We start from the raw sequence: 22966 nt of genomic DNA, 5'->3' as shown, positions 1-22966 counted from the left end.
ATGTATTGTGAGACACTTTTACCATTAATTCTCTTGAGTAGTCTTTCCTTGACTTGTCCATCGTGTTTATGGAGTGTTCTCACAAGCTAGCATCTTCCTCTAATAATAGTGACCAGAACTTACTCTGATTGCTGCTGTTTAACCATATAAATACTTTGGTCAATCACTGTCAGCAGTATGTAAATATCATGATCACCGATGTGCACGGTGCTGATGGCTTGTCATGACAGATGAAGACCTGTTGAAGGGCCTAATTAGTAGTTAGTACAGAGTAGCTTTATAGGTAGGAAGGTAGCATATTAGAGTATCAGACGTTGCAGTGTTAGTGACATCTGGTTTTCTTTTTGCGAAAAAGACGTTAATACAGAGTAGGGAGGTAGCGTTTTTCTTTTTACTAAAGCGACAGTTAATTTGTACTCAAAAAGTCAAACAGGGGTTATCCCCCACATATAGGGTAATGGCGTACTCAGGAAAAAATTGCACAACAAACTTTGCTGTCCAATTTCTCCAGTTACCTTTGTAAAAAATAAAACAAACTGGGTCTGAAGTAAACCTTTTGTGAAAAAAAAAATTAAAAGTTCATTTTTTCCTTCCACATTCCATTAATTCCTGCGAAGCACCTGAAGGGTTAATAGACTTCTCGAATGCGGATTTGAGCATTTTGAGGGGTGTGGTTTTTAGAATGATGTCACTTTTGGGTATTTCCTGTCATGTGGTCACTTCGAATGTGATGTGGTCCCTAAAAAAAAAATGGTTTTGTAATTTCGAACAATGATAAATAGCCGGTCAACTTTTAACCCTTCTAACTTCCTAATGCAAATTATGCTTCAAAAATTGTTCTGATGTAAAGTAGACATGGGGGAAATGTTATTTATTACGGTAATTATTTTGTGTGACATAACTCTCTGGTTTAATGTACTGCAGGAAGGAATAGTGGTACTATTTGTACAGTTGTTAGTAGTATAATTATCATTAATAGAGTGTCCTTACACAAAGAGTAAACACTAAATTACACCATCCAAACGAACACTTAAAGAGAATATGGTAAAATAGTGTATGATGTCATATGTCAAATGGGTGAAACAGTAAAAAAGGATATATATAAACATATGCTACAAATTGCATATCAAAGTAATAATCATCCATGTACCATAGACCACAGGGGCGTGATAACATGGAAAGAGGGCTGACTAGTCTTGGGCAACTAATGCCCCATTGACTAGTGAAAGCCTTCATTAGCATCAGAAACAGGGACAATATAAATGCTTTTTTTAAACTTCATTTGTACAGAAAAATGTTCTACAGGGCTGGATAGGAAGGGAATTTACTCATAAATAAGTGAATGCTGCTGGGTTGGAGGGCATGGAGGACCTGACCAGTTCCCTTTAAGAATAGACGCTCAATAGCAAAGTACTCAACAACCTGTTTACATAAACCCCCTTCATCTGACACTGCCATTACTAGTGGGCACTTCTACATCTATCATTTGTCAATTTTGTTTTATTTTATCATTAAAATAAATATTCATTTTCCGTCAGTAGAGAATGTGTTTCTTGCTCCACTGGCGATATATTTTCCAATTTATTTTACTAGAATCTTTATTGAAATTCTCATCATCAGTTCATTTACTATTAATGTGATGTTTGCAGTTTCTTGTACACTACGAGGATATTTTGAAGAAAATGTATAAAAATCCGAGTTTTTTTTTTACCATTACATAAACTTAACATTTTACAGGGATGTTCCGTAAAATCATGTATATGCTGAGTGAGATAGATACATCCAAGAAAGATTTCTCTGCAAAGTGGTTAGCACTGTAGCCTTGCAACACTAGGGTGCTGGGTTCCAAGCCCCCCAAAGAAGAGATCTGCAAGGAGTTTGCATGAGTTTGAAGCCCACACTTCAAAATACATACTGAAAGGGAATTAAGATTGTGAGCCCCAATGGGGACAGTGACAAATATATCTGTAAAGCACCGGGATATCAATGGCTCTATATAAGAGAGTAACATAAATACACAAGCGCTTCTTGTTTCACGATAATCTTACACTTTAAACTGGCTGACGATCACCCAATGAATAAGCAAAACTCGTGTTTGTCGGGTGAAATGATCTTTTGTGCCGCAAGTCGCATTGAATATGCGCAGAATGATCTATTAAAGGTGTTCCAGTGCGCATGTAATATGATGACGGCGTTTATAAACAGGCTACTAGATGACCGCTGATCAGCAAATGAGCAACTAATCAGCGGTTATTTAGTGCCCAGATCAAATTGGGCAAATGAACCCTTAGATTATAAGCATGAATGGGGACAAAATCTGACATGTAAGATTGCAATCCCTGTACCGAATAAATACATGTGTTGGAGAATCCAACTCCTCTTTGTCTTACAGCATTCCAAATGGTGACAATTGCTCTGGGATTTGAAGCCTAACAACTTGCAGTTATGAATGGGTTAATCAGCGTGATAATAGGTATACTTTAATCATGGTTTGAAACAATTAACATTTCTTGCAGTAGTGTTTTGGCAAACCCTGATCAGTTATGATTTCACTTGGCAAGGTATAATCCCAAATTCATCAAATGCCGTAATCCCATTAAATATTTGTAAATCCTTTATTTCTATAATTTATGGGATTTCCATACAGAAACCATAAATTACCTGGTTCAGCTTTATATAAGTACTTTTCCTCTATAAAAGCTTAATTGTTGCTACATGTTTATTTTGTTCATTGTGACTCAGTAATGGCTAATGTGTTTAATGGAATGAGTACACGTAACCTTTTGCCCGAAGGATTTGCATTTCTCTATTCCTAGGTAGAAAATAATATAGTAAAAAAACATGCTTTATCCTTTCCCACAATGACTTGCTATGTACGATAAGTGCCTTGTTATTCAAGTCATTCTATCCTAATGTATATATATGTACAGGGCTGCCATAAGGAATTACAGGGCCCCGTATTGACAAATCATCTGAGCCCTCAACAGTGGCGTACCACTAATAGCGGCAGACCATGCGGCCGCTATGGGGCACGAGTCATTGGCTTACATTGCCAGCGCTGGCACCGGGCCTCCACCCTCCTGCCCGACTTTCAACTGAATCCGTGTCCTTGATGCAGATACAGTTGAAAGCAGCGACGGAAGAGATAGCCATCAGCTCCCTTCTCTCCACCATTCTCCCTCTGCGTATGGCATTTATTTGCAGCAGGTGCAATGATGTTAATGCACCATGACCGCTATGCTGAGCAATACAAACCACATGCTGTAGAGACCAGAGCTGTGGTGGAAAGGGGAGAGATGTGAATTTTTTTTTAATGAGAACTTTGTGGGGCCATCATACTATATGGAGGGTTCCTTACGGGCTTTTCTATGACCCCGCCGAATATTTTTGCTTGTGGGGGGGGGACAATTAGGACTTCTGCTATGGGGCCCCATGATTTCTACTGTATATACCCCTGGCACCCAACCAACTCAATTGCCAGTTCTGATTCTTAATTTTTATGTAAGGTTACGTTATTTTTTACTTAAATTATTCTTAATTTTACATAAGGTTTCATTTAGACAGCTCGATCGGCAGTGGTTTAATATTCTGCTTAGATCAAATTACATCACAGAATGATCGGTACAGATGCACAGCAGAGCCGGCTATCAGTCAAAGTGCCAGGGCGTGCTACCAGTCACCGCTCTCAGCTCTGTGAGCAGTGACTGTAGCTACACCAGCACACCTGTATGACTGAAAGCTGGTGGCTTCAGGGAGAAATAAGGTTCATTTTCTCCTAAGCTCAGATTTTCAGTATGGTGGCCAGGCACCTTCCAAATGCTATTAACTTGTGGATCAATCCTATTTCTGCAAGTTAATAGCATTATCTGACCTTGCAGGTTCTCGTTCAACAAGTTTAAAAATCATTTCACCTGACGAAAGAGCATTTTGCTTGTTCATCGGGTGATTGGCATGCTGTTTATACTGCAGCATTATTGGAAAATGAGCGTTCCTAGAAAGGCTTGACCACAGTAATCTGTCAGGGTTAATGTGCCCTAAGACTGGGTTTGCATAGGATTGTATTATCATACTTTTAAGACTTTAGTTTTGTGCTTGTTAGGTACATAAATAAAGGATATTAAAAAAAAGCATTTTGACCGCATATTGCAATGCAGCTTTTGGCAACCCAGTTTTTATAGGCAATTTTTTGCTACTTTGCACAGTTGGTATGGATAGCTGGATAATATAGTATATAGGCACTTGTGTGCTGATTCTTCTGAGGTTGCTGCTAATGATTACAATTATACAATTTATGCTTTCTTTTGTAGTCCTGTCTTGCGCACTATAGTATTTTTATTTTAATATTATGTAACCATTTGCCACTTTTATAGAATGAAGGCATTTTTTAATCTTATTAGCCTGTACGCTTCTTGGTGGTTTTCATGTTCTGTATTTGCTTCGGTGAAAAACCAATCATAGTACAACAATCTATTGTAGTATCAAGTCAGCCCCATAAACAATTGTATTGCATGAACCTAAAACCCTATAACTTCCAGTATGTCCTTAACAATGGTAAGTTGATACTGGGAGTTGTTAGTAGCTGCTATTATCAGACTACGGACCATACGGGAGCCACAGTACTGATGAGAATTAGTCAGTGTCACAAATAAAAATTTGCAAGTACCAAATAGATTACACCTTCTCTGGAGTCTTCTCTTTCTTTTCATCTCCATCTTGTCTAGATGCCATGATGACTTTTCACATCCACAGCCCTCCTCTGCAGACCTCCCTCTTCTCTGGTCTTTTGCAGAACATTTCGACACAGTACCCATCAACATAAAAGTGATATAAAAGTTCCCTCTGCACAAAAATATCTGTCCATGTTATGACTTTAAATAAACCTGCTATGGTATAACCTCCACACTGTCTACCATTATCAGCTATAACCACCACACCTTTGCCTTAGGAACCATGGCCTATACCCTGGCTGTCTCATCTCTAATTTTCCATTACACTTTGTATATTTCCACACTGTCCCCTCACCATGCTAACCTCTCTCCATATTGTGCCTCTATTTCATGGTGTCCCCTCTCCATATCCATTCTGTGCCCCTTTTCACATTATACCCTCATACTGCCCACCACGCTGTGCTCTTCAAACTGTAACCACTCTTCACACTGTCTATCTACACAGTATGACCATCACCACAGCCACCCATATGATATTATATCACAACAATCCCCCAATATATAGTATGGTCACCAACAGATCCCCCATAAATAGTATGATGTTCAAAACAGCCCCCATGTATACTATGATTCCAACAACACCCCATACAGTGTCATGGCCCACAAATAACACATCTTATCAAGATACATCAAAAGACATCTGGCCTCCTGATGAGCCGGAAAGGCAAAATGCATTGAGGCAGAGGCAATGGAAGGCAGGTGGCAGCTTGACAGATGAGTACTCTGGGATTTCTTTACGTTTATCATGACTCTCTGATCTATAAGAGGTGTCAGTTCCCATGTGATCAGCGTGCATTGGACCAAGGTCTTTTATCTATTCATTACTATATAATTTTTGTGCTGTTATGCACTGTGGACTAATGGTCTATGTATACATATGTTTAGTCTCTATGTGATCGGGGTGTATGGGACCAAGGTCTCCATTTACATAACATTATATTTATTGTGTGCTGCTATGCACTATGGACAAATGATCTATGTACTTACATGTCTGTATCTTTAAGAGTCCATGCCAGATTATATATATATACTAGCTATTGAACCCGTTCTACGCCCGGGTGGCGAGCATTTATATTGGTATATTGTCTCCATCATGGTATGTGCTGCTCCATCCTGCGTCCCCATCCTTATGTGCTGCTCCCATCCTGCGTCCCCATCCTTATGTGCTGCTCCATCCTGCGTCCCCATCCTTATGTGCTGCTGCATCCTGCGTCCCCATCCTTATGTGCTGCTGCATCCTGCGTCCCCATCCTTATGTGCTGCTGCATCCTGCGTCCCCATCCTTATGTGCTGCTGCATCCTGCGTCCCCATCCTTATGTGCTGCTCCATCCTGCGTCCCCATCCTTATGTACTGCTGCATCCTGCGTCCCCATCCTTATGTGCTGCTGCATCCTGCGTCCCCATCCTTATGTTCATGCTGCATCCTGCGTCCCCATCCTTATGTGCTGCTGCATCCTGCGTCCCCATCCTTATGTGCTGCTGCATCCTGCGTCCCCATCCTTATGTGCTGCTCCATCCTGCGACCCCATCCTTATGTGCTGCTGCATCCTGCGTCCCCATCCTTATGTGCTGCTGCATCCTGCGTCCCCATCCTTATGTGCTGCTGCATCCTGCGTCCCCATCCTTATGTTCATGCTGCATCCTGCGTCCCCATCCTTATGTGCTGCTGCATCCTGCGTCCCCATCCTTATGTTCATGCTGCATCCTGCGTCCCCATCCTTATGTGCTGCTCCATCTTGCGTCCCCATCCTTATGTGCTGCTCCATCCTGCATCCCCATCCTTATGTGCTGCTCCATCCTGCGTCCCCATCCTTATGTGCTGCTCCATCCTGCGTCCCCATACTGTTATGTGCTGCTCCATCCTGCGTCCCCATCCTTATGTGCTGCTCCATCCTGCGTCCCCATCCTTATGTGCTGCTCCATCCTGCGTCCCCATCCTTATGTGCTGCGCCATCCTGCGTCCCCATCCTTATGTGCTGCTCCATCCTGCGTCCCCATCCTTATGTGCTGCTCCATCCTGCGTCCCCATCCTTATGTCCTGCTCCATCCTGCGTCCCCATACTGTTATGTGCTGCTCCATCCTGCGTCCCCATCCTTATGTGCTGCTCCATCCTGCGTCCCCATCCTTATGTCCTGCTCCATCCTGCGTCCCCATACTGTTATGTGCTGCTGCATCCTGCGTCCCCATCCTTATGTCCTGCTCCATCCTGCGTCCCCATCCTTATGTGCTGCTCCATCCTGCATCCCCATCCTTATGTGCTGCTCCATCCTGCGTCCCCATCCTTATGTGCTGCTCCATCCTGCATCCCCATCCTTATGTGCTGCTCCATCCTGCGTCCCCATCCTTATGTCCTGCTCCATCCTGCGTCCCCATCCTTATGTCCTGCTCCATCCTGCGTCCCCATCCTTATGTCCTGCTCCATCCTGCGTCCCCATCCTTATGTCCTGCTCCATCCTGCGTCCCCATCCTTATGTCCTGCTCCATCCTGCGTCCCCATCCTTATGTCCTGCTCCATCCTGCGTCCCCATACTGTTATGTGCTGCTCCATCCTGCGTCCCCATCCTTATGTGCTGCTCCATCCTGCATCCCCATACTGCCTCTGACCCGCTCGGCGCCGAGTGCTGGGGGGCCTGAGCAGGCGGGGACACCGGCACACTGTGGGGGTCAGGTGCCGGTATCGCCGCCAGCTCAGGCCCCCCCAGCACTTACTATACTCACCTTTCCGGCGTTCCATCGCTGAGCGCCACCATCTTCCCGGTCTCCTGGCTGTGACTGTTCAGTCAGAGGGCGGCGCCGGCGCGCATTAAGCGCGTCATCGCGCCCTCTGAACTGAAGGCCACAGACCGAAGACCGGGAAGATGGCGCCGCTCAGCGATGGAACGGGGACAGGTGAATATAGGCCGATACTCACCCTCCTGGCGGTCCCTGCTTCTGCGGTGGAGATCGCGGTGTGTGTTTTCAGTGTGAACGCACACCGCGATCTCCCGGGAGCGTCGCTCTTTGAGGCCCAGACTGCGCCGGCGCTTGCGCTTGCGCAGTCTATAGAGGCTTCGGACAGAGTGACGCTCCCAGCGTTATATTATAGACTAGATTGTGGCCCGATTCTAACGCATCGGGTATTCTAGAATATGCATGTCCCAGTAGTATATGGACAATGATGATCCCAGAATTCGCGGCAGATTGTGCCCATCGCTGATTGGTCGAGGCAACCTTTATGACATCGTCGTCGCCATGGGAACCATTATGACATCTACGTCGATACTGTGCCCTTCGCTGAATCAGAAACGTGGGATTTCTACGTCCTTTATGACATCATCGTCGCTGTGCCCGTTGCTGATTGGTCGAGGCCGACACTTCTGTATTGATCAGTCCTCCTGATACCTCTATATTGATCAGTCCTCCTGACATTCTATATTGATCAGTCCTCCTGACACTTCTATATTGATCAGTCCTCCTGACACTTCTATATTGATCAGTCCTCCTGATGCCTCTATATTGATCAGTCCTCCTGACATTTCTATATTGATCAGTCCTCCTGACACTTCTATATTGATCAGTCCTCCTGACACTTCTATATTGATCAGTCCTCCTGACACTTCAATATTGATCAGTCCTCCTGACACTTCTGTATTGATCAGTCCTCCTGACACTTCTATATTGATCAGTCCTCCTGACATTCTATATTGATCAGTCCTCCTGACACTTCTATATTGATCAGTCCTCCTGACACTTCTATATTGATCAGTCCTCCTGACACTTCAATATTGATCAGTCCTCCTGATACTTCTGTATTGATCAGTCCTCCTGACACTTCTATATTGATCAGTCCTCCTGACACTTCTATATTGATCAGTCCTCCTGACACTTCTATACTGATCAGTCCTCCTGATACCTCTATATTGATCAGTCCTCCTGACAATTCTGTATTGATCAGTCCTCCTGACACTTCTATATTGATCAGTCCTCCTGACACTTCTGTATTGATCAGTCCTCCTGATACCTCTATATTGATAAATCCTCCTGACACTTCTGTATTGATCATTCCTCCTGACACCTCTATATTGATAAATCCTCCTGACACTTCTATATTGATCATTGCTGCTCCATCCTGCGTCCCCATCCTTATGTACTGCTGCATCCTGCGTCCCCATCCTTATGTGCTGCTGCATCCTGCGTCCCCATCCTTATGTTCATGCTGCATCCTGCGTCCCCATCCTTATGTGCTGCTGCATCCTGCGTCCCCATCCTTATGTGCTGCTGCATCCTGCGTCCCCATCCTTATGTGCTGCTCCATCCTGCGTCCCCATCCTTATGTGCTGCTGCATCCTGCGTCCCCATCCTTATGTTCATGCTGCATCCTGCGTCCCCATCCTTATGTGCTGCTCCATCCTGCGTCCCCATCCTTATGTGCTGCTCCATACTGCGTCCCCATACTGTTATGTGCTGCTCCATCCTGCGTCCCCATCCTTATGTGCTGCTCCATCCTGCGTCCCCATCCTTATGTGCTGCTCCATCCTGCGTCCCCATCCTTATGTGCTGCTCCATCCTGCGTCCCCATCCTTATGTGCTGCTCCATCCTGCGTCCCCATCCTTATGTCCTGCTCCATCCTGCGTCCCCATACTGTTATGTGCTGCTCCATTCTGCGTCCCCATCCTTATGTGCTGCTCCATCCTGCGTCCCCATCCTTATGTGCTGCTCCATCCTGCGTCCCCATCCTTATGTCCTGCTCCATCCTGTGTCCCCATGCTGTTATGTGCTGCTGCATCCTGCGTCCCCATCCTTATGTCCTGCTACATCCTGCGTCCCCATCCTTATGTGCTGCTCCATCCTGCGTCCCCATCCTTATGTGCTGCTCCATCCTGCATCCCCATCCTTATGTGCTGCTCCATCCTGCGTCCCCATCCTTATGTCCTGCTCCATCCTGCGTCCCCATCCTTATGTCCTGCTCCATCCTGCGTCCCCATCCTTATGTCCTGCTCCATCCTGCGTCCCCATCCTTATGTCCTGCTCCATCCTGCGTCCCCATCCTTATGTCCTGCTCCATCCTGCGTCCCCATCCTTATGTCCTGCTCCATCCTGCGTCCCCATACTGTTATGTGCTGCTCCATCCTGCGTCCCCATCCTTATGTGCTGCTCCATCCTGCGTCCCCATACTGCCTCTGACCCGCTCGGCGCCGAGTGCTGGGGGGCCTGAGCAGGCGGGGACACCGGCGCGCTGTGGGGGTCAGGTGCCGGTATCGCCGCCAGCTCAGGCCCCCCCAGCACTTACTATACTCACCTGTCCGGCGTTCCATCGCTGAGCGCCACCATCTTCCCGGTCTCCTGGCTGTGACTGTTCAGTCAGAGGGCGGCGCCGGCGCGCATTAAGCGCGTCATCGCGCCCTCTGAACTGAAGGCCACAGACCGAAGACCGGGAAGATGGCGCCGCTCAGCGATGGAACGGGGACAGGTGAATATAGGCCGATACTCACCCTTCTGGCGGTCCCTGCTTCTGCGATGGAGATCGCGGTGTGTGTTTAGTGTGAACGCACACCGCGATCTCCCGGGAGCGTCGCTCTGTGAGGCCCAGACTGCGCCGGCGCTTGCGCTTGCGCAGTCTATAGAGGCTTCGGACAGAGTGACGCTCCCAGCGTTATATTATAGACTAGATTGTGGCCCGATTCTAACGCATCGGGTATTCTAGAATATGCATGTCCCAGTAGTATATGGACAATGATGATCCCAGAATTCGCGGCAGATTGTGCCCATCGCTAATTGGTCGAGGCAACCTTTATGACATCGTCGTCGCCATGGGAACCATTATGACATCTATGTCGATACTGTGCCCTTCGCTGAATCAGAAACGTGGGATTTCTACGTCCTTTATGACATCATCGTCGCTGTGCCGGTCGCTGATTGGGAGACGCGGGATTTCCAGGACAGACAGAAAGACAGACAGACAGACAGACAGACGGAAAAACCCTTAGACAATTATATATATACTAGATTGTGGCCCGATTCTAACGCATCGGGTATTCTAGAATATGCATTTCCCTGTAGTATATGGACAATGATGATTTCTACGTGGGATTTCTACGGTTTTAGGAAGTTTCGCCCTCAGCAGTTCGCCCCCAGCATTTCGCCCCCAGCAGTTCGCCCCCAGCAGTTCGCCCCCAGGTACACTTCGCCCCCGAACATTTCGCCCCCAGCATTTCGTCCCCAGGATGTTTTGCCCCCGCACATTTCGCCCCCGCACATTTCGCCCCCAGCAGTTCGCCCCCGGATGTTTCGCCCCCAGCAGTTCGCCCCCGGATGTTTCGCCCCCAGCAGTTCGCCCCCGCACATTTCGCCCCCAGCAGTTCGCCCCCGGATGTTTCGCCCCCGGATGTTTCGCCCCCAGCAGTTCGCCCCCGCACATTTCGCCCCCAGCAGTTCGCCCCCGGACGTTTCGCACCCAGCAGTTCGCCCCCGGATGTTTCACCCCCAGCAGTTCGCCCCCGGATGTTTTGCCCCCTGCAGTTCGCCCCCGGATGTTTTGTCCCCAGATGTTTCGCGCCCAGCAGTTTGCCCCCGGATGTTTCACCCCCAGCTTTTTGCCCCCCAGATGTTTTGGCCCCAAATTAGGAAGGGAATTTTGGCCTTGTGTTTTAGCCCTAAGACCTCTTTCACAGTAGCCACTTTCCCAAGTGCTAAGCACTGGAAAATCGCTAAGAAGATTGCCAATTTTGAATATACTAGATGGTGGCCCGATTCTAGAATATTGGGTATTCTAGAAGGCGCAGCCACGTGGTATGTTGCACAGGTTATGTAGTATATTGGACAGTCCACGTAGTACATTGCACAGGCCATGTAGTATATTGGACAGCCGAAGTAGTATTTTGGACAGCGCATGTAAATTGCACAGTCCACGTAGTAAATTGCACAGCACATGTAGTATATTGGCCAGCCGACATAGTATATTGCACTTGTCACATAGTATATTGCACTGCCCACATAGTCTAGGAATGTGGGCACTATATTCGTGTTAAAAAAAAAATAATAAAGATATACTCACCTCAGCCACGGGCCCTGAAGTCCTCGCGCCTCTCTGCAGTGCTGGCAGTGGCTTCCGGTCTGAGCATAGGACCTGCGATGATGTTGCGGTCACATGACCATGACATCATCGCAGGTCCTGGACGCATAACATCGTTCGGACCGGAAGGCACGGCGTGCACTGGAGAGAGGCGCGGAGGACAGCGCGACATCGGAGGGGGTGAGAATAACTTTTTTAAATTTTTTTTATTTTTAACATTACATCTTTTCACTATTGATGCTGCATAGGCACGATCAATAGTGAAAAGTTGGTCACACAGGGTTAGTAGCAGCATTAACGGAGTGCGGTACACCGCGATCCATTAACGCTGGCATTAACCCTGTGTGAGCGGTCAGCGGTGAGTGCAGGGCAGTGAAGCAGCGGTCATTTTTCTGGCAGCCTGTGACCGTCGCTGATTGGTCGTGGCAATGGTCGTGGGCATTTTGCCATGACCAATCAGCGACTTGACAGACAGACAGACGCCGCGACAAATGAATATACGAATAAAACGTTACAGACAGAAAGACGAAAGTGACCCTTAGACAGTTATATAGTAAATAAGTCAATGGCTGGAAAAGCGAGGTGTTGTTTCGGCCAGCTCTTTTTATTTTATTACAGGAGCTATTTTTGAGCACTTAGCATTCATCAATAGCCTGTATCTTATGGGTCATTACCGAGAGCGCTCACAAAAGCGCTCTGAAAAATGCCAGTAAAGCACGTGCTTTGGAGTTCTAAAACAGTGGCAGCATAAGGGTGCTTTTACACTTCCGCTACATATGCACTACAGGCCGCCCGTTCGCTTCTGTGATGCCGCATTCCGCTAACCTGCAGTGGAACGAAAAGAAGAAAAAGCTCTTCTTTTTATTCTGACACTGATAGCAGAATGCGGCATTATGAAAGCGAACGGGCGGCTGCAAATCGCGGAACCGAGCCGTTCACTTCTATGGGCAATGCGAGCGGAATGCCAGCATTCCGCCAACATTGCCCTGGGGTCAGCTGGATGTCAGATCCAGAGCGGATTGACCTCTGGCGGCCACAAACACAAGTGTGAAACCACTCTAAAATTACAGTGTGCAAGAGGCCTAAAATCTAAACAATTTTGAACTTTTACCTGACCCAGCACTGACCTGCTTTGTTGCAAGTTGACCCAGCACTGACCTGCTTTGTTGCAAGTTTTGTTGCAGATGTAACAAGTAGCAGGTCACATGTCCTGCAAGTTACATTAGACTAGCTTTTATTCCACCTGTACATCAGAATATAGCAGTGTCTGAAATCTCCACAAAGAGAGAAGTGTACTGCCACAAAAAATCAGTCAGCTTCCACAGCAATTCACTTTCTACAACTATGAATTCAGTTCTGTCCAAACGTGGAAGGAGGAAGTTGGTCCATGAGAATCACATTTACTTATTTTCCAAACGAACCGCTGATGATGTCCATTCCATCTGGGTATGTGAAAAACGGTCGACTTGCAAGGGACGTGTTTGGACCAATGAAGAATCTGGCTTAGTTGTGAAAGTAGTCAATCTTCACAGTCACGCAGCACAAGCTGCAAGACCTGAAGCAATCCGACTTGTTAATGAGGCAGTCACCAGGGCAAGGACAACACAGGAGACACCACAACAGATTCTCAGAGACGTCGTTTCAGGAGCCCATTCTAATGTTGCAGCACTTCTCCCAAGGAAAGCATCACTGAAGAGGACAATACGATTAGCAAGGCAACTTGGCAATATCCCAAGGTTACCTCAAACCCTTGATCAACTTGTTATCCCCCTGGAGTTCCAGAAGATCAGTATTGATGGTGTCCACCAGCAGTTCCTTCTGCATGACTCTGGTAAGCTACTTAACCATTTAACATTGTATTAAAACAATTCCATTATGCATAATTATTGCAAAGTTTATTTTGCACAAATGTGAAAAATGCTAGACTGTAAGGTGCTGCTGATATAAAATACTATGTGATTTTTGCCTTCAAGGGAAACTTTGAGAGTAATATAATGTAGTCCACCTCTCGTCTCTCCCCTTTTCCTCATAGTTTGTAAGCTTGCGAGCAGGGCCCTCACTCCTCCTGGTATCTGTTTTGAACTGTATTTCTGTTATGCTGCAATGTCTATTGTCTGTACAAGTCCCCTCTATAATTTGTAAAGCGCTGCGGAATATGTTGGCGCTATATAAATAAAAATTATTATTATTATTATATTATAGTGAGGCCTACTGATTCCAACTAGTGTTGGCCGATCACTGGAAAGATAGGATCAGATCGGGTTGATCATACCAAAAGATTGGAACTAATTCTCCAGAGCTATATATATATATATATATATATATATATATATATATATATATATATATATATACAGTTAGGGCCAGAAATATTTGGACAGTGACACAAGTTTTGTTATTTTAGCTGTTTACAAAAACATGTTCAGAAATACAATTATATATATAATATGGGCTGAAAGTGCACACTCCCAGCTGCAATATGATAGTTTCCACATCCAAATCGGAGAAAGGGTTTAGGAATCATAGCTCTGTAATGCATAGCGTCCTCTTTTTCAAGGGACCAAAAGTAATTGGACAATGGACTCTAAGGGCTGCAATTAACTCTAAAGGCGTCTCCCTCGTTAACCTGTAATCAATGAAGTAGTTAAAAGGTCAGGGGTGGATTCCAGGTGTGTGGTTTTGCATTTGGAAGCTGTTGCTGTGAGCAGACAACATGCGGTCAAAGGAACTCTCAATTGAGGTGAAGCAGAACATCCTGAGGCTGAAAAAAAAGAAAAAATCCATCAGAAAGATAGCAGACATGCTTGGAGTAGCAAAATCAACAGTTGGGTACATTCTGAGAAAAAAGGAATTGACTGGTGAGCTTGGGAACTCAAAAAGGCCTGGGCGTCCACGGATGACAACAGTGGTGGATGATCGCCGCATACTTAATTTGGTGAAGAAGAACCCGTTCACAACATCAACTGAAGTCCAGAACACTCTCAGTGAAGTAGGTGTATCTGTCTCTAAGTCAACAGTAAAGAGAAGACTCCATGGCAGTAAATACAAAGGGTTCACATCTAGATGCAAACCATTCATCAATACCAAAAATAGACAGGCCAGAGTTAAACTTGCAGAAAAACACCTCAAGAAGCCAGCTCAGTTCTGGAAAAGTATTCTATGGACAGATGAGACAAAGATCAACCTGTACCAGAATGATGGGAAGAAAAAAGTTTGGAGAAGAAAGGGAACGGCACATGATCCAAGGCACACCACATCCTCTGTAAAAGTTGGTGGAGGCAACGTGATGGCATGGGCATGCATGGCTTTCAATGGCACTGGGTTACTTGTGTTTATTGATGACATAAGTGCAGACAAGAGTAGCCGGATGAATTCTGAAGTGTACCGGGATATACTTTCAGCCCAGATTCAGCCAAATTCTGCAAAGTTGATTGGACGGCGCTTCATAGTACAGATGGACAATGACCCCAAGCATACATCCAAAGCTACCCAGGAGTTCATGAGTGCCAAAAAGTGGAACATTCTGCAATGGCCAAGTCAATCTCCAGATCTAAACCCAATTGAGCATGCATTTCACTTGCTCAAATCCAGACTTAAGACGGAAAGACCCACAAACAAGCAAGACCTGAAGGCTGCGGCTGTAAAGGCCTGGCAAAGCATTAAGAAGGAGGAAACCCAGCGTTTGGTGATGTCCATGGGTTCCAGACTTAAGGCAGTGATTGCCTCCAAAGGATTTACAACAAAATATTGAAAATAAAAATATTTTGTTTGGGTTATGTTTATTTGTCCAATTACTTTTGACCTCCTAAAATGTGGAGTGTTTGTAAAGAAATGTGTACAATTCCTACATTTTCTATCAGATATTTTTGTTCAACCCTTCAAATTAAACGTTACAATCTGCACTTGAATTCTGTTGTAGAGGTTTCATTTCAAATCCAATGTGGTGGCATGCAGAGCCCAACTCGCGAAAATTGTGTCACTGTCCAAATATTTCTGGCCCTAACTGTATATATATACGCACACTGTTCGGGCATGTATGCCCGGACAGTGTTTTCAGATTACGGAGGATTCCGATTTCTAATTCTGATCATCATCATGATCTAGCTATAAATCGGATCGTAATTTAAAATAACGATCAGCCTGAAAATCGTAATAAATTACGATCTTCAGTGATCGGATCGGCCAGCACTAATTCCAAATATGCAGCATTGTACTGGCCATACCTGTCCTGGATGCTGATCCGGAGTTCAGCCTCGCCTGTCTGGGGCATGCACGGGCTGAACTGCCATCGCCGGCTGATTCCTCGGCTCTCGTAGTTCAGTCCTGCAGATCCGTGGACAGGTCGGGCTGAACTCCGGAGCTCAGGTGAGAGATACGCCATGATTTGCAGAAGCATTTTGCCTGCTGCTTGCAAGCACTTTTTAAGCGCTTTGGCAAAACGCTTCTGCAAATAGGGGACGTGGCCAAGCTCTGCTATGGGAGTGGCCATGCCTTGCTATTGCCTAAACCGAGCGTTTTTCCAGTAGTTTGCAGGCATTTTTCAGGAGGTTTCCCTCTTGCCCATTCCCTTGAATGGGCAAGTTAAGCACGGGATCCGCCGGAAAATAGCTTTAAAGCTATTTTCCGGTGGGGCGTTTTCTGGCCCCAGCCGGAATCTGCCCGTAACCCGCACCATAGACATGAAAGGGCGGGTTTCTTTCAGGAAACACAGCACGGAATACGCCTGTAAATCCAGCTTGTCTGGATAAAGCCTGAGGCCTTGTGCCCACTGATGGAAGGGGATTGCGGAGCGGCATCTCCGCAGCGGCTGTAATTGCGGTAGCAACTGCAGATCCCACAGGAATCTATTTGTGCCTGCAATTGTGGCCACTATTGTGGTACCCTAATTCTGTATCAAAATCTTCACTTAACTCTATGGATTTAGGTGCAGGTTTTAGTGCAGGATTTCAGCCTCTTATCTAAATGGCTGGAATTTTCTTTGTATAATGGCAGCATATATTGACATGCTGCACTGCATGTTTTTTTTTGTAAACAAAATTTTTTCATCAGCATGTGGATGGGATTTACACATTAATGCTGCATATGACCCCAGCCTAATGGACCATTCAGTTATGCCTTAGGCCAAAAGCACACTGGTGATTTTACTGGCGTTTTTTGCATCCTGCACAATCCTCTCAATGAGACAGCATAGTCACGAACGTCCGCCCTGCCCACCCGACGACTAGCGCGCCCATCCGCTTGAATGGAACACCTCATTCAGGCAGTCGGCCCTCCCAGTCGTTCATTCAGACGTCTAGCCGCACGCCTCGTCTGGATGCGGCTGTCAACTAGAAAGCTGTTCAGCATGGCGGCGATCGGCCGTGCTGAACGGCCGTCTAGTTGAAGGGTCTAAAGGTACCCTAAAAATGTGACCTATTTCAAGTTTGGAAGTAATTTTAATTTTAAACAAAAATATATCATTTACCACTGGGACAATATATGTTGTAAAAAACTATTGGTTGGCCCCTTCACACTAGATTTTGCTTCAGTTTTTTTATTATGAAATCCGAAAATCTGGAGCAAAATGTGAGTTTTTAATGTGAGATATGAACAGAGGCTTCTGATTAGGACATTTTTTTTTGTGAATTTATCCCAAAATTCTCTGTCTGCTGCTTGTTACACTTTTTCTGTTATTTCCTCTACTAATACTTTCATTTTAAATTAGGAAATGGACACAGCCGTATGTTGATATTTGGAACAAGAGACAATCTCCATCTACTGGCACAAAGTAAAGAGCGGTTTGCTGATGGCATGTTTTTCACTACACCAGCCTTGTTTAAGCAACTTTACACAATCCATGTAGTCCACAGCGGCCTTGTTGTTCCGCTAGTGTACACCTTGCTGACAGACAAGAGCCGTTCTACATACCAGAGGTTGCTGCAAGAGCTGAAGAACTTGCAGCCTGAACTGCAGCCACACAACCTGATGTTGGATTTTGAACTAGCTGCAATACAGGCATTTGAAAGTCAGTTCCCCAACCTTGTGAAGACTGGTTGCTTTTTCCACTTATCACAGTCGGTTTGGCGTAAAGTTCAAAATGAAGGACTCAAGATGCAATACCAAGGTGACCATGAATTTGCCCGTTGGATACGCATGATACCTGCCCTGGCCTTTCTACCACCACAGAATGTTGTGCAATCATTTGAAGAGTTGGTGGAAGATCCTGACTTTCCACAAGAAGCAATACCTATTGCTAACTATTTTGAAGACAGCTATATCGGTCGAATGAATCGCAGAGGACGTCAAGCACCTTTGTTTCCAATTCAATTCTGGAATGTGTATGAGCGAACATTGAATGATCAACAGCGAACAAATAATGATGTCGAAGGATGGCACCGTAGCTTTCGAGAAACATGTGGTACTCTTTTCCAAAATATATACCGGTTCATTAACTGTCTGAAACATCAGCAAGAGCTCCATAGTTTTGAAATTATTCAGATAATAGCAGGAAATCCCATTGCTGCAAGAAACAAAAAGTATGCTGCAATTTCAGCAAGGGTTAAACGTATCGTGCAAGATTTCAATAATAGGAGCTTGATGGATTATCTGAGAGGCATTGCCTACAGCTTTGAATTTTAGTTCATGGTCACATATTGTATGTTTTGAGAGCAGTGTTCTTAGCTGTAAAATAATTCAAGCATTATAACCTGTAACTTGTATTTTCTCTTTTTCTCTAATCCTTCCCCTCTATACCTTTTTATGTTTCTTGTTTAAACAGTTTTTATACATACAGTTAAAGCATAACTCTACAAAAAATATGTTATGTCATAGTACCTGTGCCCATGATATTCATTTCCAAAGGAGCCCTTCCAGCAGCTTCACTTCTGTGTGAAAAGTCTCATCCAAGTGGTTGCTAAGGAGGTTGTTTCTCCTTAGTAGCAGTACTTGTGGATGGATTCTAGAGGGTGTGGCTGCACAGGAGCATGCAATTAACAATATATTCCCTATGATGTATAAAGGGCTGCTGGTTTACAGCCCTCTGCAAAGCCCCCCTATGTGTTCCATCCTGTAATGGCTTTACACAGTCAAGGGGAGCCCTCCTCTTGTCCAGGAAAGAGCACATGAGCGGAGGGTGAAAGGGAGCTTTGCATGGGGCTATGAACAAGCAGCCCTGAATGTATCATAGGGAGCCAGGATCCGTTCTGCTACCAAGGGGGCACGACCTCCTTAGTAACCAATGAAATCCTACTATTTTCCTGTCTGTTTGTAAAATGACTCATCTAGAAAACAAAGTTTTAAAATAAAAAAACTAATTTGATCAGAATTATATATCTTAGACTCATATGGTGTATTATTAGTGATAAGCAAACCTGCCAATGTTCAGTTCAGGCAGGTCTTTCCCGGATGCGAAAGATCCAGGAGCAAATTGCTAGAGGCAAAACATCCAGGGATGAACTGCTGGGGGCAAAACATCTGGGGGTGAAACATCCACGGGCGAACTGCTGGGGGCGAAACATCTGGGGGCGAACTGCTGGAGGCAAAACATCCAGGGGGCGAACTGCTGGGGGGAAACATCCAGGGGCGAACTGCTTGGGGACGAAGCATCTGGAGTTGAAACATTCAGGGGCGAACTACTGGGGGCGAAACATCCAGGGGCGAACTGCTGGGTGCGAAATATCCAGGGGCGAAACATCCGGGGGCGAACTGCTGGTGCGAAACATCCGGGGGTGAACTGCTGGGGGCGAAACATCCGGGGGCGAACTGCTGGGGGCGAAACATCCGGAGGCGAACTGCTGGGGGCGAAACATCCGGGGGCGAACTGCTGGGGGCGAAACATCCGGGGGCGAATTGCTGGGGGCGAAATGTGCGGGGGCGAACTGCTGGGGGCGAAACATCCGGGGGCGAAACATCTGGGGGCGAATTGCTGGGGGCGAAATGTGCGGGGGCAAACTGCTGGGGGCGAAACATCCGGGGGCGAAACATCTGGGGGCGAAACATCCGGGGGCGAACTGCTGGGGGCGAAATGTGCGGGGGCGAAACATCCGGGGGCGAAACATTCGGGGGCGAAACATCCGGGGGCGAACTGCTGGGGGCGAAAAGAGCGGGGGCGAAATGAGCGGGGGCGAACTGCTGGGGGCGAAACATCCGGGGCGAAACATTCGGGGGCGAACTGCTGGGGGCGAAATGTGCGGGGGCGAAATGTGCGGGGGCGAAACATCCTGGGGGCGAAATGCTGGGGGCGAAATGTTCGGGGGCAAAGTGTACCTGGGGGCGAACTGCTGGGGGCGAACTGCTGGGGGCGAAATGCTGGGGGCGAACTGCTGGGGGCGAAACTTCCAACTCCCGATTTCTACGTCCTTTATGACATCATCGTCGCTGTGCCCGTTGCTGATTGGTCGAGGCCAATCCTGGCCTCGACCAATCAGACGCGGGATTTCTACGTCCTTTATGACATCATCGTCGCTGTGCTCGTCGCTGATTGGTCGAGGCCTGGCGGCCTCGAGCAATCAGAAACGTGGGATTTCCTGGACAGACAGACAGACAGACAGACAGACGGAAAAACCCTTAGACAATTATATATATAGATATATGGTCTGTGTATATATCTGTCTAGTTCCCATGTGATCGGGGTGTATGGGACCAAGGTCTCTAGTTACCTTCCGCTATTTATATTCTGTGCTACCATGCAGTATGGGCAAATGATTTAAGGATATATACCTGGCTATATTTCTAAGAGTCCATGTTGGATCATATATACATGGGTTCAGTATAGTACTCAGTTATCCATGAATGCGACCAATGCCTTATTTGTACTCCTTTGTTTTTAATCACCTTGGGATATAGGGTTTCTTTAGTTGTGGGTGTGACCTATATCCAGTATCAGGGGTTCCCTTATACATTGTGTGCGGACAATTTATTGGCTGTAGGGTTTATCTAGGGATCCTATGGGCAGTCTTCGTGGAGCGGGGGCACCATAACGCTCCAACTTAGGGTGCCATCCCCCTCTGACAGGAAGGTGTAAGCATAGGCACAACACTAGGGAATCCTAGAACACACCAATGTATTTTTGTTTGTTTTTCACAGTGTGTTAATTTGTGTTGTGAACCACCTGCTGGTTGATTTTTAATAAATTTGAATAAAATATATATCTTTTATTGGATTCATATATGATGTCTCTTGCAAAATTTGATACCCTAGACCAATACAATACAAATTCATGTCCCACAAACAACACCCCAAACAGTATGATAATCCCCTTAGCCCTCTTTTCAGTATGGTCACCACAGCCCCCAGTATAATTACCTCCACAGCCCCATATACAGTATGGCTACCACAGCCCCTCATATACTTTGCTGTCCCCCCTTTAAAGCTCCTCATTTCATGGCCCAAACGGACATCCCCTCATTTTACAGCCCCCGCACAGCACCTCATTTCATATCTCCACTGCACTGATTCTCATTTCATACACAGCCCCTCATTTTATGCCCTACTGCACAGACCCTCATTTCATTCCCCCCTTTGCTCAGCCCCTCAATTTATTCCCCCTTCTGCACAACGTCTCAGTTTATTCCATCTGTACAGCTCGTCAATTTATTCCCCCATCTTTACATACCCTAATTTTATTCCCCCAATCTGCACAACCTGTCAGTTAATTTTCCCCATCTGCACAGCCCATCAGTTTATTCCGCCATATGCACAGCCCCTCTGTTTATTCACCCCATCTGCACAGCCTAATTTTATTCCCCCTATGCACAGCCATTCATTTTACCCCCCTCTGCGCAGAACCTCTGCTTATTCTCCCCATCTACACAGCCCCTCAGCTTATTCCACCCATCTGCACAGCCCATCAGTTTATACTCCCCATCTGCACAGCCCCTCGGTTCATTCACCCACATCGGTACAGCCCCTCATTTTATCTTCCTCTGCCCAGCACCTCTTATTCCTCCCATCTGCACAGCCCTTCATTTTATTCCCATGCTCTGCACAGCCCCTCGGCTTATTCCCCCATCTGACAACCTGTCAGTTTATTCCCCATCTGCACAGCTTCTCAGTTTATCCCCCTCATCTGTGCAGCCCCTCAGTTTATTCCCCCATATGCACAGCCCCTGTTTATTCCCCCCAAATGCACAGCCCATTTCCCCCTTTGCACAGCCCCCCAGCTTATTCCCCCATCAGCACAGCCCCTAATTTTATTCCCCCAATCTGCACAGCCCATCAATTAATTCCACCATATGCACAGCCCCTCTGTTTATTCCCCCATCAGCACAGCCCCTAATTTTATTCCCCCAATCTGCACAGCTCATCAGTTAAAGGGACACTGTCACCCCCTCCAGCTGTTATAAACTAAAAGAGCCACCTTGTGCAGCAGTAAAGCTGCATTTTACCAGGGTGGCTCTTTTAGATTTTGTTGCTGTTATTTCCAAAATAAAGGTATTTATAATTTTGCCCAAATACCTTTCTTTAGACCTGGAAGCAGGTCTGAACCCCTCTCTTTGAAGCGCCCAACTGCCGTCAGTCATATCTTCTGGGGTGCTGGTCGCCGCGCCCTCAGCGCTGTTTTTCTCTGAAATCTGGCGCCTGCGCTGGTCTCTTCTGCCTGGGGCAGGCGCATTGAACATTGGCCGACTGACCTCACCTGCTGGGTTGCAGACTGCACCTATGCGGGCAGTGCGGCCACCCAGCTACTGAATCCCAGCCCCGCACTGTGCATAATGCCCCCATTATTACCCCCATCTACACAGCCCCTCAGTTTATTCCCCATTCAGTTTATTCCCCAATTCCCCCTCACCTTATTTTATTTCCCCATTAGCATGTCCCCTCACCTCATTTTATGCCCCCCATCAACACAGCCTGTCACCTCATTTTATTGCCCTTATCAGAACAGACCATCATCTCATTTTATTCACTCCCATCAGCACAGCCCCTTCACTTGCAGTTGATGCCAATGATTGAATCAGCCACACCTGATTGTCCATTGTCTATCATCTGTACTGTTCTACTGTCGCCAGTGGTGTTGGTCCAAACTCAGCCAGACATGAACGCCCTATCCATCATGTAATTTATAATGTATTACTGCTGCTGCCACGGCTGCTGTTGATTGCCCAATGCTGCCAGACAATCCTTGTCTGTCCCATCCTAGTTTTGTACATTGTGGTTTCTGCCACTGCAACTGCACAGCCATGCTAGCCACACATCTCCAGACTGC

The 22966-nt window shown here is 46.4% G+C and overlaps 1 protein-coding gene across 1 annotated transcript in view; it reads left to right on the top strand.

The window, feature by feature from the left end:
• LIPC (lipase C, hepatic type) overlaps window positions 1-22966 on the top strand; it is a 305016-nt gene that overhangs the window by 107812 nt on the left and 174238 nt on the right. The window lies entirely within an intron of this gene.

The sequence above is a fragment of the Ranitomeya imitator genome, chromosome 4 (genome assembly GCF_032444005.1).
Source record: "Ranitomeya imitator isolate aRanImi1 chromosome 4, aRanImi1.pri, whole genome shotgun sequence".
NCBI classification, from domain to species: Eukaryota; Metazoa; Chordata; class Amphibia; order Anura; family Dendrobatidae; genus Ranitomeya; species Ranitomeya imitator.
The sequence above is the reverse complement of the archived record's forward strand: the minus strand, read 5'-3'. Positions and strand labels throughout refer to the sequence as shown.